Below are 20,599 nucleotides of genomic sequence, written 5' to 3' on the forward strand. Positions count from 1 at the left end.
GGCTACACCAATAATATGAACATGCATGTTCCAAATTCCATGTCTTCAACATCAAAATGCTAGGGTATAAACATGCATGCATGATTCAAGCTCTAATGCAACAATTTAAACCAATTCTAGGCTCAACCCTTCAAATTAGCATGAAACATGCAAGGACTAACTTAAATTCACAATTAAAAGGATAAACTCCTTACCTAAGTTCTCAAATACAAGTCTAGAAGCTCAATTGATCACAAACTCTTCCAATCTTCTCAATTTCCAAGCAATACAAGATGAATTCACTCCAACTCCCTATCTCTCTCTCTCAAGTCGGCAATAACAAGGAAAGAGGCTGATGAAATGTTTTGTTGAATGTATAATGAAGCTCAAATATGTGTTGCCTAAGTGGTCCACTAAGTGGCATGTTGGTAATTAAGCCTACTATTGCGATTTAGCTCAATTCAATCTAATTTTAACATATCAAATCACATTTTAATTAAATATGCCTTAAAATCACATAAATTCTAATGATCATAAGTCATCAATCAATTTCAGATTCGGCCGCCGATAAGCCTTCAATTTGCAGTTTAAACATAAAACATGGACAGATAAGTTTAACAGTCAACAGATAGATATGCATTTAAACTAGCACATTTAATCAGTCAGTTCAGTATTTCAGTCGATTCAATTACTTTTCATAATCAATCTCAGTTTAGCAGTAATCAGTAGGGTTATCAGTAATCAGTGGTGAGGGTTATTACGGTGGTTTAAGCCTTAGCCACCAACCTATTTAAGTTGATAACATTTATTTTTTGTTTTCCATACTTGTGTTCACCTCTAAGCATCTCTGCAACCTCTCTCATTTCTTGGCTTTTCCTTTGCTTTGAGAGTAGTTTCAAACCGATTGTTCGATTAAGCTTAAGATTGAGGTCGTTGTGCTTAATGGTTTAATCTCTTCGAAGGTTCATTATCAACGGCATGACATCTCTCTCATGCCTAAAACAACCATTTGTTTGACACTTCTTTCCGTTAAAGGACTTAATCTTCATTTTTTGACTAAATAAATTAAGGAATGGAAAGGTAATTAAAATTGAAATAAAATAGACCAAGATAATAAAGTAATTTGGTGTTCAATCGGACGTTAATTGAACACATGGAGACTTGAGTCATTTCATACTTGTTAGTGATGAAAATGTTCAAGTTTCCAAGGTCAACCACTTCCCTTGATCAATCCATGATAGGGAGGAGGTTTTGTTAGTCTTTCCTTACCATTTATTGAAATTGTGTCCCTTGATTCATAAGTCATCACGCAATGAAATTGCGTCGATTGATGGCTTGCGAATCAAGCCCACCCCTTCTTTGAGCTGTTTGATTATAAGGAAAGACATAGTGGACAAACATCTCCTGAGAATGCTCTGTTTGTGCTCTCTTTGTTGTTTATTGTAGCAGGGGAAACCCAACATTAGTGGCCGGCAGGCTACCTTTACTAGGCGGCAGGCCACTACTTTTGAGCTGCCGGCCACTTTTTCCCACAAGGCAGTGTCCCTTTTCCAATAAAACAGAGCAGTAACTGAGGTGAAAAAATCAATGCAATCTCCTGACTGTGTAACAGAAGCATTTCGGTAGCAAAACGGAGAGCATTTTCGGGTGGAAATCCACATCCATGCATGAACCATCCCTCGATTCTCGGGATCAGTTAAAATAATGTTGTAATAGTAGTACGTTGTACTTAAAGTAGTGGACTTGTAACTAATCAGTTAGTTTAGATAGAATAGCTAGTTAGTTTTGTGTTGTACTTAATTAATTAGCTAAAGTAGTTAGTTAATTTATGGGGTTATAATAATTAGCTAGCATAGTTAATTTATTTCATTTGGGTTGTAATAGTTAGTAAATTCGGTAATTAGCTAGGACATTTATTCGGACCCTCTTGTGCGAGTGCTAATATGTAATAATATGTATGTCTTTCAACTCCACGTCTTTCTCCCTTTTATTTACTCGCTTATGATGAGTAGCTTAGAATATCATATTTCTTTTAGCATTTCCCAAGTTTGTATCCATTTGTTTTGGCATGTATGAGGTTCGGCTCATCATTTTAACAAAGCATTGTAGTTTACATATTTCGTTGAAAAGGTGTTAAAACTGCATGCTATCAAGTTGTTTCAAAATGTCATATCAGTAGTTGAGCCTATTAATTGCATTTACATGTGTTGTATTAATCATATTTCATTAGTTAGGATCATGCATTTTTTTAACTAGTTTCTCTTTTGGCTCGCCTCGGGAATTGGGATAAGCTTTATTGCTTTAGTATATTGCATGAGTGCGATTGTTGTCATATCTAGCATGTTTGCCATATGGCTAACTGCTTAATTGCTATACCTGTTTGAATGCCTATGGATAGAGGCTAATTGCTTAAACTGGAATAGTTTGATCAAAGTACATATGAATTCACTTTTTCAAGTAACATATCCAAAACATTATTCAAAACAAACTTGAAATCAAATATTCCAACTTTTGCAAATTAGTCTATACTTGTGTGCAACGCATAGTCATGTTAGCCTAGTAACCGGAACAAGAGCATATAATTTTAATAAGAATGACATCATGATTAGTAGAGGCTGATCTTTGATCGGGCGAGTGGAGTGCTCAATTCATGACATTCCCTTCTCGTACCTAAGTTTCCGAGCCGAGACAATCTTGATGATGACGGACACGTGGCCTTTGGCATGAGTCATAGGTTTCCTAAATTTCTCAAAAATATGTAGGTGGCGACTCTGTAATCTGGCAAAGCAGTCTATTTTTGGTATTTTGATTCAAAATTGATTTTTCAAAAGATTTGCTAGATTTGGACTCTTTTGTATTTATCTATTTCACATTGCAGTTGTGAAATCAGATTCAGAATCACAGGAGTCTGAACTGTGGAGCTATCGTATCCGAAAGGAGCACGAAAAGTCGAGCTATAGTTTTTGGCAACTCTGTTGGGGAATTTAGAGAACTTGACTTGGACATCATGATATGAAATTTTATCTACACTTATATGTTCTTTGCATTGCATTTGCATTGGTTCTTTAAGTCACTGTGTTTGCCATCTGCTATTCCTAGACGGTTTGCCAAAGGCTTGCCCAAAAGCTTGCCAAATGGCTGATCGGTTGTGGGCTCTGCCATGTTGGGAACACAGCCCTTAGATCTGGACTATCACTGTACCACTTGATCCTCCTTTCACTTCTCGATGTTAGGTGTGAAGGTATAGTAGGTAGTCTTGCTGAGGTACCCCTTTGACCATTTGGCCTAGTTGCATATAGTAAAACCATAGAGACTGTTCCAAACTAGGACAGGATGCTCTCCCATATACAAGATGATGTGATACCACTTGTTTGAATAGTAAAGCCGTATATCACTCCAAAGCTAGGACAAGGAAGCCCTAACCTCTCATAGGGATGTTTTGAATGCTTTTATGCAACATGTGAAATCTTTGGAAATGCGTGATGCAATCCTGGAAGAGTCTTAATCTTGAGGCGATTCTTTTTAAACTTGAGGGTCATATCAGAATCAGAATTTGGGTCGAAATCCAAGGGTTTGTGTTTGATATCGACGAATTTTCAGCAAGACCAGAACCAAGGCCAAAATTGTATTTTGCTTTGTTTTGACCAGCATACCCGATATTCTGATCTGATGGGGCATTTTGTTTTTAATGCTAGGTTTGTCTGAGCCAAAGGAGTAGTACCCAACTCAGTAAAGGCCAAGACCAATCCGATCCAGAAAGCCTTAACCCATCACAGTCCGTCCAATCCCAAAAAAAATCCACTCAGCAAAGGCCCAGTCCATCTGATACCCAAAGGCCAATTCAGAAAAGATCCATTCAATGCCAAAAGACTCATTCAAAAAAGACCAATCCAATCAAACCCCGTCCAAACTAATCTAGTTCAAATACATCAAATATAACCGGGTTGAAATCCTTGTTAGTCAACTCTCAGCTTACACTTATCCATTTACCCGATCTTCAACTCAGCAGACCCGTGATGGCACAAAGTCCAGAAGAAGTTGTGGCCCTAATAATGGCCCTAAGCCAGGGAATTGCCATGTAGAACGAGACCAATATTGAAATGCAATGCCCATCTGGGGCATCTACCATACATCTAGTCCTGGGCCCCCATTCAAACTTTGACCCACTTCCGCCAGCTGAAAATTTGCACGGCCTAGATCCTCGAGAATGGTTGGCTCAAGCTCTTAATTTCAGACCCCTAGTGCAACCTAATAAGGGGCTTTATCTCCCTGATATTAATGATCTCAACCCAACCTTGTTAAAAATTGCTAACCTTGAGGAGCAATTTAAAAAGACACAGGGACTTAACTTCGTTCCCGACATTGAGGATGGGTACACCGAGGCTACCGTAAGACTCCCAGACAAATTCAAAATGCCATACATTGACCGTTTCGACAAGTCTGGAGATCCTATGGTACATAGCTGGCTTTTCTTGGACGTCCTGAAACCGATGGGTTTGACTAGGCCTCAGAAACTCTCTCTGTATGGAAGAACCCTGTCGGGTATAGTGGCCACTTGGTACATCAAGTTGAAAGATAAAGTAAAGCAGAACTGGGAAGAATTGGCTGAGGCGTTTATCAATCAGTATTCTTACAATACCCAAATTAAAATGACCACTCAAAAACTTGAAGTAACCCACTAGAATTCTACAGAACCTTTTGTGGAATTTATTGCAAGGTGGAGAGAAAATGTTGCACAAATGACAGATCAACCTTTTGAGAGGGACCAAGTGCGAATAGTGGTGCAGAACCTTGAGCCTGATATGTTACAAAAGTTAATAGTCGCTCAACTGTTCACTTTCAAAATTTTGCATAAATTAGGGGTGCAGATTGAAAGTGTGTTTAAGAAGGGGATTATTCCTAGAACAGGCAAACCAACAAGGAGGGTGTTTTCCGAGAGTACCAATGCTAGCAGTAGCACTATTCTTGAACCCACTGAAATCAATACCGTTACCACCAATCCCAAAACTGCCAACCCTTTTGCCAATACCAACCCACAAATAGTTGGCCCAACCCGAACTTAAGGCAGAACTTTTACCCTCCTGCGTATGAGCCTAACCAACACACTAAAAATCCTGATGGAAAGAGGGTATCTCAAATCCTTTGATCCCCAACCACTTCCTGACCCACTCCCTACTAGACATAACCCTATAAAATACTGTGTGTACCATCAGTAGCGCTGTCATGGCACCGATCGTCGCTACCGCCTTCGTCATGAGTTTCAGAATCTCATCGACAACCAAATAATAGCTCCACCCCGAGAACCTAATGTTACTACCAACCCACTTCTCATCCATGACCAAGTACCTCTTCCTCACCTTAACCTCATCTATATACTCCTATCTATCTTCAATATCAATATATATATCACTCTATCCCATCTACCCAAGCCAAAGGTGTTCATTGTTGAAAGTACTGATTTGTGTATGATGGATGCACCCAATCTGGTTTAGGTACGCCAAAAGCGCCAAATGGCCGAACCCACTACTACTGAGATGTTAGAAATGATTGAAGACCTTCAAGGAACAGTGGCAGATTTAACATTTGGGGTTTCGATCCCATCAAAAAGCTCCCAAATCTTGGGACGAACTGCAATTGAAAAGGGCTAACCTAAAGCTATCTCAAGTCTGGGTGATGACAGATCAACAACAAATAGGTCTTGCTTCAATATAGCCACCCAATCCCTTGGCTAAGTTGAAGCAAGTGACAATAATAAGGCCGGGACAAGTATGGATCCCTATGCACATCTTCGGTGGGCTATTGAGACTTTGAAGGTCAAAGGGTTGAATAAGCAGCAAGTGCTCAAAGTTGTTGCCAAGACTGTGAATGACACTTTTATCGCTCAAGTTAAGAGCATTTTGAATCAAGGGGCAAACAATGAAAATGGATGCTTTACCAGAAACACCCATCCTGATTCTAGTCCCAAGCCCATAAATACTCGACCAACACCCGCCAACCCATTTGCCAATATTTCTAAACCTAATGCTTCCTCCTTCAAAAAATGAACTGTCACAACCCTCACTTCAACTTAGTCATACTTACATACATTTATGTATGATCTTGTTTTGTTATGTGCATTTGCAAATCCTGTCTTGTTTTGCTTGAGTGTTGCTGCATGCTTTGTTCTTGCCTAGTGTGTTGCCGAGGTCATCTTAAGTCTAGACACCTTGGAACCCTTCCACACTTAGAACTATCTTGGAACCACTTCTGTTGGCCTCCATCTTCACCCTGGCATATTGTCCGATATGTCATCATCTAGGCCGAGGTGTGCGTCACCTAGGCCGAGATATGCATCATCTAGGTCGAGATGTTATTATCTAGGCGTTCTAGATCCTTGATCCTTACACTTAGTGATTTTGTTCCTGGAATGGTATGACCTAGACCGAGGTGTGGCACATCTAGGCCAAGGTGTGGCACAGCTTAGTCAAGTGTTATTCTTCCAAGCCGATGTCGTTGTCACCCTACTTGCCGAAGCTTTGCCCTTAGCCGAGATCATCACTTGCCGGAGTGCTTTTGCCGTCTAGCTTGTTGAATACACTTTGTCATGGTCTTGTCTTGTCTTGTCAGTCAGTCACCTTTTTTAGTAGAGCCAATCAGCCGATGCCACGTGTCCCAACAGAGGGTTAAGTCAGTGACTGTTGAGAAAACATATCATTTTTGTATCAAATCTTGTCTTCTAGAGAGAGAGAGAGACTCTAGGAAGAAGAAGGAGAAGCTTTTGAGTGAGAGAGTGGACCTCCAAGCTTGACCGTGGGAGTTTGAACCGTTAGATCCGAGTTTTGAGGTTAGAATCTTAAACTATTCTTGTTGTTTTTATTGATCGTCTAGCTGCATTGCATGATCGAACCTGTTCTGCATGCCTTGCATCGATTTAAAGTTGGTTTAGTAAGAGAAGATAGTGTTCATGTGTTCTCAAAGAAAAGTCTTGTTTTGATCCGAAAGTTTGCATCAAGAACCATGTTTTTGTGTTTGTTCTCACAAGATCTTTGAGTATGGGTACCCAGGTCCATGTTTTCGAACTCATAGCACGAAATCTCAGACTTTGTAGTAATAAGTTATGATTTTAGCATTCATCTTCTCCATCTTCATGTTCTTCATGTTCTTTAAAGGGAAACCCAGATTTTCCCGACTTCGCTTTTGAATGTGGCCGTCGGGACCACACCTCGGCGAGAAGGTGTGGGACCTCGGCCAAGACCTGGTTGATGCCCAGCATATTTTTTCCCGAGATGAAAAACAGTGTTTTGTTTTGATTTAACTTGGTTTTAATGAACGCCGAGATCATTCGGTTGCATGTGAATCTTGTTTGGAAGTACGTTCAATAGACTTTGCCATGTGTTTGTAGGACTCGGACTTTTGCCTTGACCCCGACGTTTAAAGAACTATGTGAGTGGTATTTTTAATAAAGCTATGTTATCAATGTTTTGATGAGCTTTGCTTTGCTTTGTTTTGAAAAGTATTTGTTAAGCATGAATGATTGTCCCTATTTTGTATATCAAGTATTATCTTGTTTTGATGACATTCTCAGAAAATCCTTAGTGCCAGGAGACTATAATGCAACTGCACATCTTGTTTTGAGAGTCCTTAGTGCCAGGGGACTATAATGCAATTGCACATCTTGTTTTGAGAGTCCTTAGTGCCAGGGGACTATAATGCAACTGCACCATTGTTTGAGATATCTCCCTTGCTTCGTCTTGTTTTGCCACTGACGATTTACCGCATGAGTTTGTTTGTCCGGAATGTCATCCTTTGTAATATGTTGATGCTAGCAAGCACCCCTTGAGGCTTTGAAGATTTAATAGATGGACGAGGTCCATCCCTTGTTATATAAAGTTTTGATATGTATCGTTTTGAAAAGACTTCGGCTATTATTCATGCAAACCTTTTATTATTTATATCATTCACTGAGTATCCAAGCTCACCCTCTTTATATATATGTAGGTGATGAGCAAGAAGGCGGTGACGCCTAGATGTGATTCGCGAGCTTGTTTTGGATTTTTGTTATGTCGGCTTGACTTGTATTCATGTTGGCAGTCTTGAAAATTATGCTTCTCGACTTGTAACACTTGTATTTTGCACACGTTGGCTTGAGAAGCCTTTTGATCAAGATGTAATAAGTACTTTACTTCATTTGTACTAAGTTGTGACCCATGTGAAGATATTTGCCATTTCATTTGACTCACGCACAGCTCTTATGGACTAATCTGATTTGTATGTATTGCTTCCGTACTTGTGAGGCCCATATATTTATACTCTGTTGTGTGTGGATTTTGAAAATTGGCCTTCGGTAATCTCGGATTACTGGCCACCACGGCACCATCCTACTAGGGGCGGTTTGGGGTCGTGACAGAATGGTATCAGAGCACAAGTTCCTTAGTATGCGTTATTCACACACTTTGAGTCCTAAAGAGCATAGGATTTCCCTTTTGAAGGATGTTAGGATTGTATCATATTGCTTGCTATTTGAACAAGGTGTGCATCGTCTCGGCATGCTTAATTGTTATTTGCCTATGTGTTTATTTGTTCATTTTGTTTTAAAGTCGCATTTTGCGTACTCATAGCATCATGAAGAGAGGTAGACCTCCAGTTGGCCGAGACCAGTCCAAGGACAGATTAGACAAACTGGAAAGGTTAGTTGAAGGTTTGGCCCGCGAGTTAAGGCAGACAAGACAGCAGTACGCTAGCGCTACTTCAACTCAGGCCAAGCAGACAAACGGCCGAAATGCAGTTCCGCCTCCACCTCCACCTCCTCCAGTACCACAAGTGCCCCCACAGCCAGCCTTATATGGGGACGACACGATAGCTTTGATCAGAGAGTTCAAGAAAATGAAGCCACCTAGATTCCAAGGGGGTATAGAGCCGATGAAAGCCGAAGCATGGGTTTTGGAAATGGAGAAGCTGTTCGAGATCTTTCCCAGCACCGACACCCAGAAGGTGACATTAGCAGCCTTTACCCTAGATGACGACGCTCGCAGATGGTGGATGATGGTTCGAGAAGGCAATCCAGACTTGACCTGGACCCGACTTTTAGAGTTGTTTTACACCAAGCATTTTCCCCTAAGTGTTCGAGATCGCAAGACTACCGAATTTCAGACTTTGACGCAAGGCAGTAGAACAGTGGTTGAATACGACCGTGCCTTTACCGAGTTGGCGAGGTATGCACCCTACATGGTCAACGATGAATATATGAAGGCTAGGAAGTTTGAAAGTGGGCTGCGTGGACCGATACAAGGCCGAGTTAACATGCTCAACATGCCGACTTACGCCGGAGTATTGGACAAAGCCATTCTGGCCGAAGCTAACTTAAACAGATACCAGAGTTCGGGAGAGAGCCAAAGGAAGAGACAGAATTATGACAATCGCCGAGCACAATTTGGTACCAAGAAGAAAGCGAATGTTGGCAGTTCGAGCAACCCAAGGCAGGAAAGTGGTACTAAGCCGACATGTTCTAGTTGTGGGAAGCCACATTTCGGGGTCTGTCGTCGGGCGTCTGGAGCTTGTTATGAATGTGGTGAAATAGGTCATTATGTGAGGGACTGTCCTAAAACAAAGGCTGATGATAGTAAGAAGGATGAGAATACCTCGGGTTCCATACAGAAAGGTAACGTTGGGAAAGGACAGATGAGGCAGGGCAGAGTTTTTGCACTAGTACCAGGAGACACTCAGAATGCTGAGACAGTGGTGTCAGGTATACTCCCAATTTGCTCTCAAAATGCATATATATTGATTGATTCGGGTTCTACGCATTCATTCGTTTCTGCTAAGTTTGCCGAGAAGATTAATAGGAAACTAGAACCCCTTGATTATGTGTTATCTGTATCTACTCCATCTGGGAGATCTATGAATGTTGCATCCATCTATCGAGCATGTGTTGTTGTGATTGGGAATGTTGAATTGTTAGCTGATTTAATGCCATTGGACATAACTCATTTTGATGTTATATTGGGGATGGATTGGTTAGTGGCAAATCACGCATCCATAAATTGTGTTTCTAAAAGTGTCACGTTAAAACCCCCAAACCTAGTCGAGGTCGTTTCAAGGTAAGGGGGTAGTATCCCCACCTTACTTAATCTCGTCTATGAAAGCCTATAGGTTGATCCAAAAAGGGTGTCAAGGTTATTTGTGTAGTGTACTAAGTAATCTGAATGGAAGTGTTGAGTTAGCCGACGTCCCAGTTGTTAATGAATTCCCCGACGTCTTTCCAAATGATTTGCCTGGTCACTTAGTCGATAGAGAGGTAGAATTTACTGTTGACGTCATGCCGGGAACCCAGCCCATCTCTAAAACACCCTATAGGATGGCCCCCGCCGAACTTAAGGAATTGAAACTCCAACTACAAGAGTTGCTAGATAAGGGTTTTATTAGGCCGAGCACTTCACCTTGGAGAGCACCCGTCTTGTTTGTTAAGAAGAAGGATGGTACACTTCGTCTTTGTATTGATTACCGGGAACTGAATAAGGTAACCATTAAGAATAAGTACCTGTTACCAAGGATAGATGATTTGTTTGATCAGTTGCAAGGAGCACGAGTCTTTTCCAAAATTGACCTTAGGTCGGGTTATCATCAGCTTAAGGTTAAAGCTGAGGATGTTGAGAGGACCGCTTTTCGAACGAGGTATGGCCACTACGAGTTTTTAGTAATGCCTTTTGGAGTGACCAATGCCCCTGCAGCATTTATGGATTTGATGAACAGAGTCTTTAAGCCATATCTAGATGAGTTTGTGGTTGTCTTCATCGATGATATATTGATCTACTCTAAGAGTAAAGCTAAACACGAGGATCATTTGAGACTTACCTTACGGACGTTGAGGGATCGAAAATTATATGCTAAGTTTAACAAGTTTGAGTTTTGGCTTTCCACTATTTTATTTTTGGGCCACGTAATTGATAACGATGGTATTTCGGTCGATCCTAGTAAAATTGAAGCCGTTGTGAATTGGCTGAGGCCGACTAATGTGTCCGAGGTTCGTAGTTTTTTGGGATTGGCAGGTTATTACAGAAAGTTCGTGAAGGATTTCTCAAAGATTACAATTCCGTTGACACAACTGACTAAGAAGGGAGCGGCTTACGAATGGACTGAGGATAGGGAAATAGCTTTCCAGGAGTTGAAGACGAGATTAGTCACAGCACCAATTCTGGTACTACCATCAAGTAATGAAGAGTTTCAAGTTTATAGTGATGCTTCGCATAAGGGTTTGGATTGTGTATTAATGCAAAGAGGTAAGGTCATAGCATATGCATCTCGTCAGTTGAAGCCACATGAAAAGAATTATCCTACCCATGATTTAGAACTAGCGGCCGTGGTATTTGCTTTAAAGATTTGGCGTCACTACTTGTATGGAGCTTCTTGTCAGGTTTTTACAAACCATAAGAGTTTGAAGTACTTGTTCACTCAGAAAGAATTGAATATGAGACAGAGAAGATGGCTTGAGTTGTTGAAAGACTACGACATGCAGATTCAATATCACCCAGGTAAAGCTAACACTGTAGCCGACGCTTTGAGCAGAAAGACGGTTGGAAATTTGGCATGTCTAACCACGATCTCAGTGGAGCCGACTATTGTTGAGGAAGTAAAGACAAGTCAGATGGAGGATGAATTCTTCAAGAAGGTAGCCGATGAGATTATCACAAAGCCGAGATCAGGGTACACCATAGAAAATCAAGTGCTCAAGTTTGAAGAAAGATTGTGTGTGGCCGACATCCCAGAGTTGAAAAGAAAAATTTTGCAGTAAGCTCATGGTTCCAAGTTTGTTGTTCACCCAGGGAACACCAAGATGTATCAAGATGTGAAGCAGACGTTTTGGTGGCCGAATATGAAAGGAGAAATAGCCAAGTTCGTGTCCCAGTGTCTGTATTGTCAACAAGTGAAAGCAGAACATCAAAGGCCAGTAGGACTTCTTCAACCTTTGCTGATTCCTGAATGGAAATGGGAACACATCTCCATGGACTTTATGGTTGGTTTGACGAAGACGCAAAAGGGTATGGATTCGATTTGGGTCATCGTGGATAGACCAACTAAGTCAGCACACTTCTTGCCTGTTAAGACCACCTGTAACGCCGATAAACTTGCTTTGTTGTATACGAATGAGATTGTTAGACTTCATGGAGTGCCGATGTCAATTGCGTCGGACCGAGATCCGAAGTTTGTTTCCAGATTTTGGCAGAGCCTACAAAGAACTTTCAGAGCCGAGTTGAGGTTTAGCATAGCTTTTTATCCCCAGACTGATGGGCAGACAGAGAGGACGATTCAGACACTTGAAGATATGCTTAGACTATGTGTATTGGACCTCCAAGGAAGTTGGGGAGTACATTTGCCATTGGTGGAATTCACTTACAACAACAGTTATCAAGCTAGCATTGGCATGGCGCCGTATGAAGCATTGTATGGAAGAAAGTGCAGGTCGCCGATATGTTGGACCGAGGTGGGAGACAAAGCTCTGCTTGGTCCCGAGTTAATTCAAGTAACAACCGAGAAGACTAAGCTCGTTCAGGAAAGAATCAAAACCGCTCAGAGTCGACAGAAGAGTTATGCCGATCAAAGAAGAAAAGAGTTGGAATTTGAAGTCGGGGACCATGTATTCCTGAATATTTCGCCGATGAAAGGAGTTACAAGATTTGGGAAGAAGGGTAAGTTAGCACCCCGTTACATCGGGCCTTTTGAAGTTCTTGAGAAGGTTAACCTCGCTGCCTACAAACTTGCTTTGCCGCCAGAATTGAGCCAAGTCCATAATGTGTTTCATATTTCGATGTTGAGGAAGTATATTCGTGATCCACTGCATGTGATCAACTATTTCGGGATTGTAGTTAATGAGGATTTAGGCTACGAAGAGAAGCTGATACGAATTATCGATAGGCAGGTGAAACAGTTGAGAAGTAAGTCGATACCAATGGTGAAAGTTGATTGGAAGGAGCATTACGGTGAGGATGCTACATGGGAAATGGAAGAAGAAATGAAAGTCCGACATCCAGAATTGTTTTTGGAACAAGGTAACTCAAGTTTGGGAACCAAACTTCTTTAAGGGGGGTAGGATGTAACAACCCTCACTTCAACTTAGTCATACTTGCATACATTTATGTATGATCTTGTTTTGTTATGTGCATTTCCAAATCTTGTCTTGTTTTGCTTGAGTGTTACTGCATGCTTTGTTCTTGCCTGGTGTGTTGCCGAGGTCATCTTAAGCCTAGACACCTAGGAACCCTTCCACACTTAGAACTATCTTGGAACCACTTCTGTTGGCCTCCATCTTCACCCTGGCATATTGGCTGATATGTCATCATCTAGGCCGAGATGTCATCATCTAGGCCGAGGAGTGCGTCACCTAGGCCGAGATGTGCATCATCTAGGCCGAGATGTTATTATCTAGGCGTTTTAGATCCTTGATCCTTGCACTTAGTGATTTTGTTCCTGGAATGGTATGACCTAGACTGAGGTGTGGCACATCTAGGCCAAGGTGTGGCACAGCTTAGTCAAGTGTTGTCCTTCCAAGCCGATGTCGTTGTCACCCTACTTGCCGAAGCTTTGCCCTTAGCCGAGATCATCACTTGCCGGAGTGCTCTTGCCGTCTAGCTTGTTGAATACACTTTGTCATGGTCTTGTCTTGTCAGTCAGTCACCTTTTTTAGTAGAGCCAATCAGCCGATGCCACGTGTCCCAACAGAGGGTTAAGTCAGTGACTGTCGAGAAAACATATCATTTTTGTATCAAATCTTGTCTTCTAGAGAGAGAGAGACTCTAGGAAGAAGAAGGAGAAGCTTTTGAGTGAGAGAGTGGACCTCCAAGCTTGACCGTGGGAGTTTGAACCGTTAGATCCGAGTTTTGAGGTTAGAATCTTAAACTATTCTTGTTGTTTTTATTGATCGTCTAGCTGCATTGCATGATCGAACCTGTTCTGCATGCCTTGCATCGATTTAAAGTTGGTTTAGTAAGAGAAGATAGTGTTCATGTGTTCTCAAAGAAAAGTCTTGTTTTGATCCGAAAGTTTGCATCAAGAACCATGTTTTTGTGTTTGTTCTCACAAGATCTTTGAGTATGGGTACCCAGGTCCATGTTTTCGAACTCATAGCACGAAATCTCAGACTTTGTAGTAATAAGTTATGATTTTAGCATTCATCTTCTCCATCTTCATGTTCTTCATGTTCTTTAAAGGGAAACCCAGATTTTCCCGACTTCGCTTTTGAATGTGGCCATCGGGACCACACCTCGGCGAGAAGGTGTGGGACCTCGGCCAAGACCTGGTTAATGCCCAGCATATTTTTTCCCGAGATGAAAAACAGTGTTTTGTTTTGATTTAACTTGGTTTTGATGAACGCCGAGATCATTCGGTTGCATGTGAATCTTGTTTGGAAGTACGTTCAATAGACTTTGCTGTGTGTTTGTAGGACTCGGACTTTTGCCTTGACTCCGACGTTTGAAGAACTATGTGAGTGGTATTTTTAATAAAGTCATGTTATCAATGTTTTGATGAGCTTTGCTTTGCTTTGTTTTGAAAAGTATTTGTTAAGCATGAATGATTGTCCCTATTTTATATATCAAGTATTATCTTGTTTTGATGACATTCTCGGAAAGCCCTTAGTGCCAGGGGACTATAATGCAACTGCACATCTTGTTTTGAGAGTCCTTAGTGTCAGGAGACTATAATTCAACTGCACATCTTGTTTTGAGAGTCCTTAGTGCCAGGGGACTATAATGCAACTACACCATTATTTGAGATATCTCCCTTGCTTCGTCTTGTTTTGTCACTGATGATTTACCGCGTGGGTTTGTTTGTCCGGAATGTCATCCTTTGTAATATGTTGATGCTAGTAAGCACCCCTTGAGGCTTTGAAGATTTACTAGATGGACGAGGTCCATCCCTTGTTATATAAAATTTTGATATGTATCGTTTTGAAAAGACTTCGGCTATTATTCATGCAAACCTTTTATTATTTATATCATTCACTGAGTATCCAAGCTCACCCTCTCTATATATATGTAGGTGATGAGCAAGAAGGCGGTGACGCCTAGATGTGATTCGCGAGCTTGTTTTGGATTTTTGTTATGTCGGCTTGACTTGTATTCATGTCGGCAGTCTTGAAAATTATGCTTCTCGACTTGTAACACTTGTGTTTTGCATACATCGGCTTGAGAAGCCTTTTGATCAAGATGTAATAAGTACTTTACTTCATTTGTACTAAGTTGTAACCCATGTGAAGATGTTTTCCATTTCATTTGACTTACGCACAGCTCTTATGGACTAATCTAATTTGTATGTATTGCTTCCGTACTTGTGAGTCCCATATATTTATACTCTGTTGTGTATGGATTTTGAAAATTGGCCTTCGGTAATCTCGGATTATTGGCCATCACGGCACCATCCTACTAGGGGCGGTTTGGGGTCGTGACACGAACCTTCGCGCAACTCCATATGAGCCTAACATGTGCATTGAAGGTATTGATGGAGAAAGGGTATCTCAAACCACTCAATCCTCGACCTCTCCCTAATCCTCTCCCACCTAAACATGACTCTACCTAATATTGCGCATTCCTTCAACAGTACGATCATCATACTGACCGTTGCTTTCACCTTCGCCATGAAATTCAAGACTTGATTGACAATAAGGTCATCACCCTACTTGAAAATCCCAAAGCTGTCAATAACCCTCTTCTTGACCGCAATAGATTGCCACTTCATAACATAAAACCCACCCACAGCTTGCCAATAACCAACTATTACCCTAGCCAACACAGCATACCCGCCAATGAGCCCAAACCCATTTTGTTCATTCTTGAATCTTCTGATTCTGATCTAAGCAAAAGGAACAAAATCTTTAAAGAGATAGAAAGTTTACTCGATTTTGGTGAGTTCAAGCTGGATGAAGCATTGGGCTCTCTAGAGATGCCAACATTGATGGTTGGAATGATGAACCTCAGTCTCAGCTTAGGGAATTGTCGAAAGCATTTGGAAAAGACCTTCTGAACTAGGGGCATGGTGTGAAAAAACAATTGTTTCGGTTAAGAAGATGTGTGGAGATAACGTAATTGTGAGGCTTAGTCTGTGAGACCCAATTTAAAAGTTGAAAATCAATCCTTCTGGGTGTGAATGTTAGTATTGCTGAATTGAAGGCAGGTTTGGACCTTCCCGTGGGCTACTTGAAGTTGTTTTTAAAATTCTACAGATGGACTTGGACAAGGAAAACCCCATTTTGTCTTAGAAATGCTTATTTTATTTTGAGTTGTGTCTTGTAAATAGTTGTTGTGAGTTTTGTTTTCTTTGTCTTTTCTTGCGTTGTTACGTCAGTTGAGTCTTTTCCTTTGAGTCGTTCTCATGTACCCTCAAGTCTTCATCTTTATAAGAAAGTGGCAGTCAAGTTTTTGATCATTTTGTTGTGCTTATAGTGATGCATGTGTGACCTTTTACAAATAGAAAAAGGCTTTGAATTTGTTTTTGAATTGTTTTGAATGAGATTCCGTTTATCAGCTCGGGTATTGAGAAGGATCCGCCAAATGGTTTGAGTGAATTTCGATTTATCAGCACAAAATCCTTCATGATTTAAAAGTTTAAACTATTTCTTTTGCAGACTTGCAAAGATAGGTTCAAAATTGTGCGTGGTATTTTATATTGTCCTTGGGATTCTCTTTGCCGTTAGGCGATCATTGTTGGCAAGCACAATGTGGCTTTCAGACCTGCAAGTGCAAGGTGGCTTTCAGACCTCATAATCATAGAATTGCTCCACTGGTGTTTTCATTATTTCAAAGAGAAAATGATAAGCGAAACCAAAAAAAAAGAAAAAGAAAAAAGAAAACAGAAGAAAAAGAAAAAGAAAGAAACCAAAAAAAAAAAAAACAAAAGAAAGAGAAAAGAAGGAAATAAAAGAAAAAAGAAAATGAAGAGAAGTCAACCATCAAGCTAGGGGTATCCATTGGAATGAAATTTAATCAACCATGAGAAAAGGAACTTTCGTCTAAATTTGGGGAAGCCGATGCGAGGAGGTACCACAGTGCAAGAAGAACCAACTCTGCAAATGGAGCCAAAAAAAAAGAAGAAGACATGCATAAGAAAATGGAGAACCAAGTTCAAATCAAGGCGAAGCCAGTTCTTATGTTAGGGTAAGGCTGACTATTGACCAAATTCACCACAAGTGTTGTAACGCTATCCTTGAGAGGCTTGCTAGGCCGAAACCCCGAAAGGGCGACCTAGGCAAAAGTTAGAGCATGACAAATGAGAAATCAAAAAAATATAACTCGCAAGGTTGAAAATCCCGAAGGGCCGACTTTGGCAAAAGTTACAGCGCAAAATGAGAGTGTCAACACCCAAGTGAATCTCAGTCATGAACTACGTTGACCTGATTCCCATTTTTGGGATACATAGGCAACTTCATCCTGAAGTTCGGTCTCAACCATATCTATCTCAACCCAATCACCTTGCCCAATTCACATCGTCAGATTCGCATTAATCCATGAGCTACACTGACTGTTGTGCATATCATATACTTGCGCTGGGTAAGAAAAAACTAACTTGAATCAACAAGTGGGGAAATTTTCAATACTTGAACTTATTAGTAGAGTCTCTATCTTGAGCAAAATAGGAATCGAAATAGAGTTTTAAAGGGAGCCTAAGTAATACTAGGGGCACTATGAATGATCAGTTACCTTGAGTCTTTTTTTGCTCTTGGGTCAGTTGTGAGTTCTGTTGTGTCATGCACGGTGTTTGTCTTAGTTTGTGCTCTTTATTGAGTCACCATAGCATGTCTGCCGCTCAAAAGCACTTTTCATCGAGTTACCATAATGTGTCTATCGCTCAAAAGTTTAACAAAGTGGCATTGCCTAAATTCCATAACCGAAGGTTCACCCCAAGCTCTTAAACAAGTCCATGTGTGGAATTCATGAACGAGCTGCGAGTGCCCATATAAGGGGCATCGCATTCATGATCATTGCAAAGTATGTATGAGGAATTCGTCACTGCTTTGGAAAGGATTGGAGTAGATTGTCAACAGAAGAAAAACATAAGTCTGATGGGCTGGTAACTATTCCAGGATCTGATGATCCCCATTACACATGCCTGCATAATGTTGAAAAGGTGGCCAATGATTGAACACTAGGGGCAATTTTCAGTACATCTAATCGGGCCATCCATCGAACAAGGGGCATGAACCCAACTGGTGGCCAATGACTGAACACTATGGGCAATTTTCAGTACATCTAATCGGGCCATCCATCGAACAAGGGGCATGAACCCTACCGGTGTCCAATGACTAGACACTAGGGGCAATTTTCAAGTACATTTGATCGGGTCATCAATTGAACAACGGGCATGAACCTAACCTTTCTCTTAATCCATTCAAAGCCACTTGTCGGGCACCCTAGATTAGGATAGCTCACCCCCATAAGAATTCTGATATGATTAAGCTTTTGAAAGTTATCTCTAGCCATGTCAAAACTCTCTTGGGATTGCCATTTTCCCTCTAATTAATACATGTGCTTTGGATTATGCTTCCATGCTTATACACTCTGGTTGAGTTGAACTGCGTGATTGGTTGCTCTCGACTTTGTTTTGCATTTAACAGAGTTTTGTCGAGTTGCCTTCCTTTGTGTTACATTTCAATGAGTTTTGGCAAGTTGCCCTATACTCATTTCATAAAGTACATGATGCACTACTCTATGTACTACTCATTTCCCTCTACATACCATCCAACTTCCATTGTACTATTTTGTGCACCCTACATCGCACTGTTTTGTGCTTGAACCTTCATCACACTATTTTGTGCACCCTGTATCGCACTGTCCTGTGCACTTTGCATCGCACTGTCTGTGCATCATGTATCGCACTGTCCTATGCACTTTGCATTGCACTGTTTTGTACACTTTGTATCACACTATTTTGTGCATTCAACCCATAGCACTATTTCATGCATTCAACTCACATCACACTGTCTTATGCACCTGCATCACACTATTTTGTGCATTCTACCGTGCATTACGCTATCTTGTGCACACACCACGCACTGTCTTGTGCACTTGCATCGCACTGTCTTGTGCACCTGTATCACACTATTTGTGCATTCGCCTTGTATCGCACTATTTTGTGCATTCACTTTGTACCGCACTATTTTGTACACCTTGCATCGCACTATTTTGTACATTCACCTTGTACTGCGCTATTTTGTGCACCTTGCATCGCATTGTTTTGTGTATTCACCTTGTATCACACTATCCTATGCACCTTATATCACATTATCCTGTGTACCTTGAGTTTGCACTGTTTTGTGCACTTTGTATCGCATTGTTTTGTGCACCTTGCATCCCATTGTTTTGTGCATTCACCTTACATCGCATTGTTTTGTGCACTTTGTATCGCATTATTTTGTGCACCTTGCATCGCACTGTTTTGTGAACCTTGCATCGCACTGTCTTGTGCACCCCTAGTACTGTTTTGTGCATTCATTCACCTCGCACTGTTTTGTGCACCTCACCCGCACTGTCTTGTGCACTCACTGGGTCTAGGAGACCTTAAATCCTCTAAAGGTGCAATCCCTTTGGTGTTTGTCATGCCCGAACGACTTTAGGCGGTTTGGTATAACCACTTGACTGTGTTTGTAGTGAATTCCTAGGAGATCAACTAAGACGGTAGAAACTAGAGTTCGAATGGCTGAGGCCTAGAACGCAATGGTTTGGAATTTTCGAGACTAAAGTCTGGTTTAAATACCCAGTGGTGTATCCTCGGCTTGAAATTTGTATGGCTGCCCCATAGGTTAAGGTAGCTTGTATGCGCCTCAATTCTGGATACTGAACTAACCTAGTTTGTCACCCTTGTTAGAGAATAGAGAAAGTTGCGAACATAGCCAAGAAGAAAAATGGTATCCGTGGTTTGGAAACACAAGATGAAGGAAAAAGTCTTAAAGCTAAGAAGAAGAGGAAAATCCCCAGCAGCATGAGGTGAGTCATCATCAATTGCCCCTGTAAGGCACCACTTCTTAGCTGCTACATCATATCCATTATTATCTTGTACTTTTATCACATTGCATATAGCATCTGTCGCATTCATCTACTCCACTATCCATTACACCCATTATATCATACCATTTTATCACCTACATCCTTTCCATGCTCAGCTTAGTTTGGCATGTGCTCATACTTTTCCCTCGTTGAAACATGGTCCTGTCATGTGTAAGTACCCATGCTGAGCTGAGGCCAGTATTGAGAGTGTTAACACATTTTCTGTGTTGGATGTGGTCTATTTTATGTCCATGCCCTTTCTAAGTAAGATGTGGTTCGGCTTGCGCCTTTTATTCACTTCATCCATTGTTAGGGCTGCTCGCGGGTCGGTTTTGGCCGGGTGCGGGTCAAAACCAACCCGACCCGCACTTATGGGGTTGGGGAAAAATGGACCCGCAACCGCCCGCGATGCGGTTCGCGGTTTGTGCGGGCGGGTGCGGTTCGGTTTGTGGTTTAGTTTTTTTTTATTTTTTATTATTTAACTTAAGCAAATTTGACATTTTTTGTTACTTTCTAAACACTTTTTTTTTTTAGAAGAGTTATAAATTAAATTACAAGATATACAATTCATAATCATAATAAATAGTCCACATGTTAGATAAGATGATATGGAA

The sequence above is a fragment of the Camellia sinensis genome, chromosome 15 (genome assembly GCF_055761805.1).
Source record: "Camellia sinensis isolate YWXY chromosome 15, ASM5576180v1, whole genome shotgun sequence".
NCBI classification, from domain to species: Eukaryota; Viridiplantae; Streptophyta; class Magnoliopsida; order Ericales; family Theaceae; genus Camellia; species Camellia sinensis.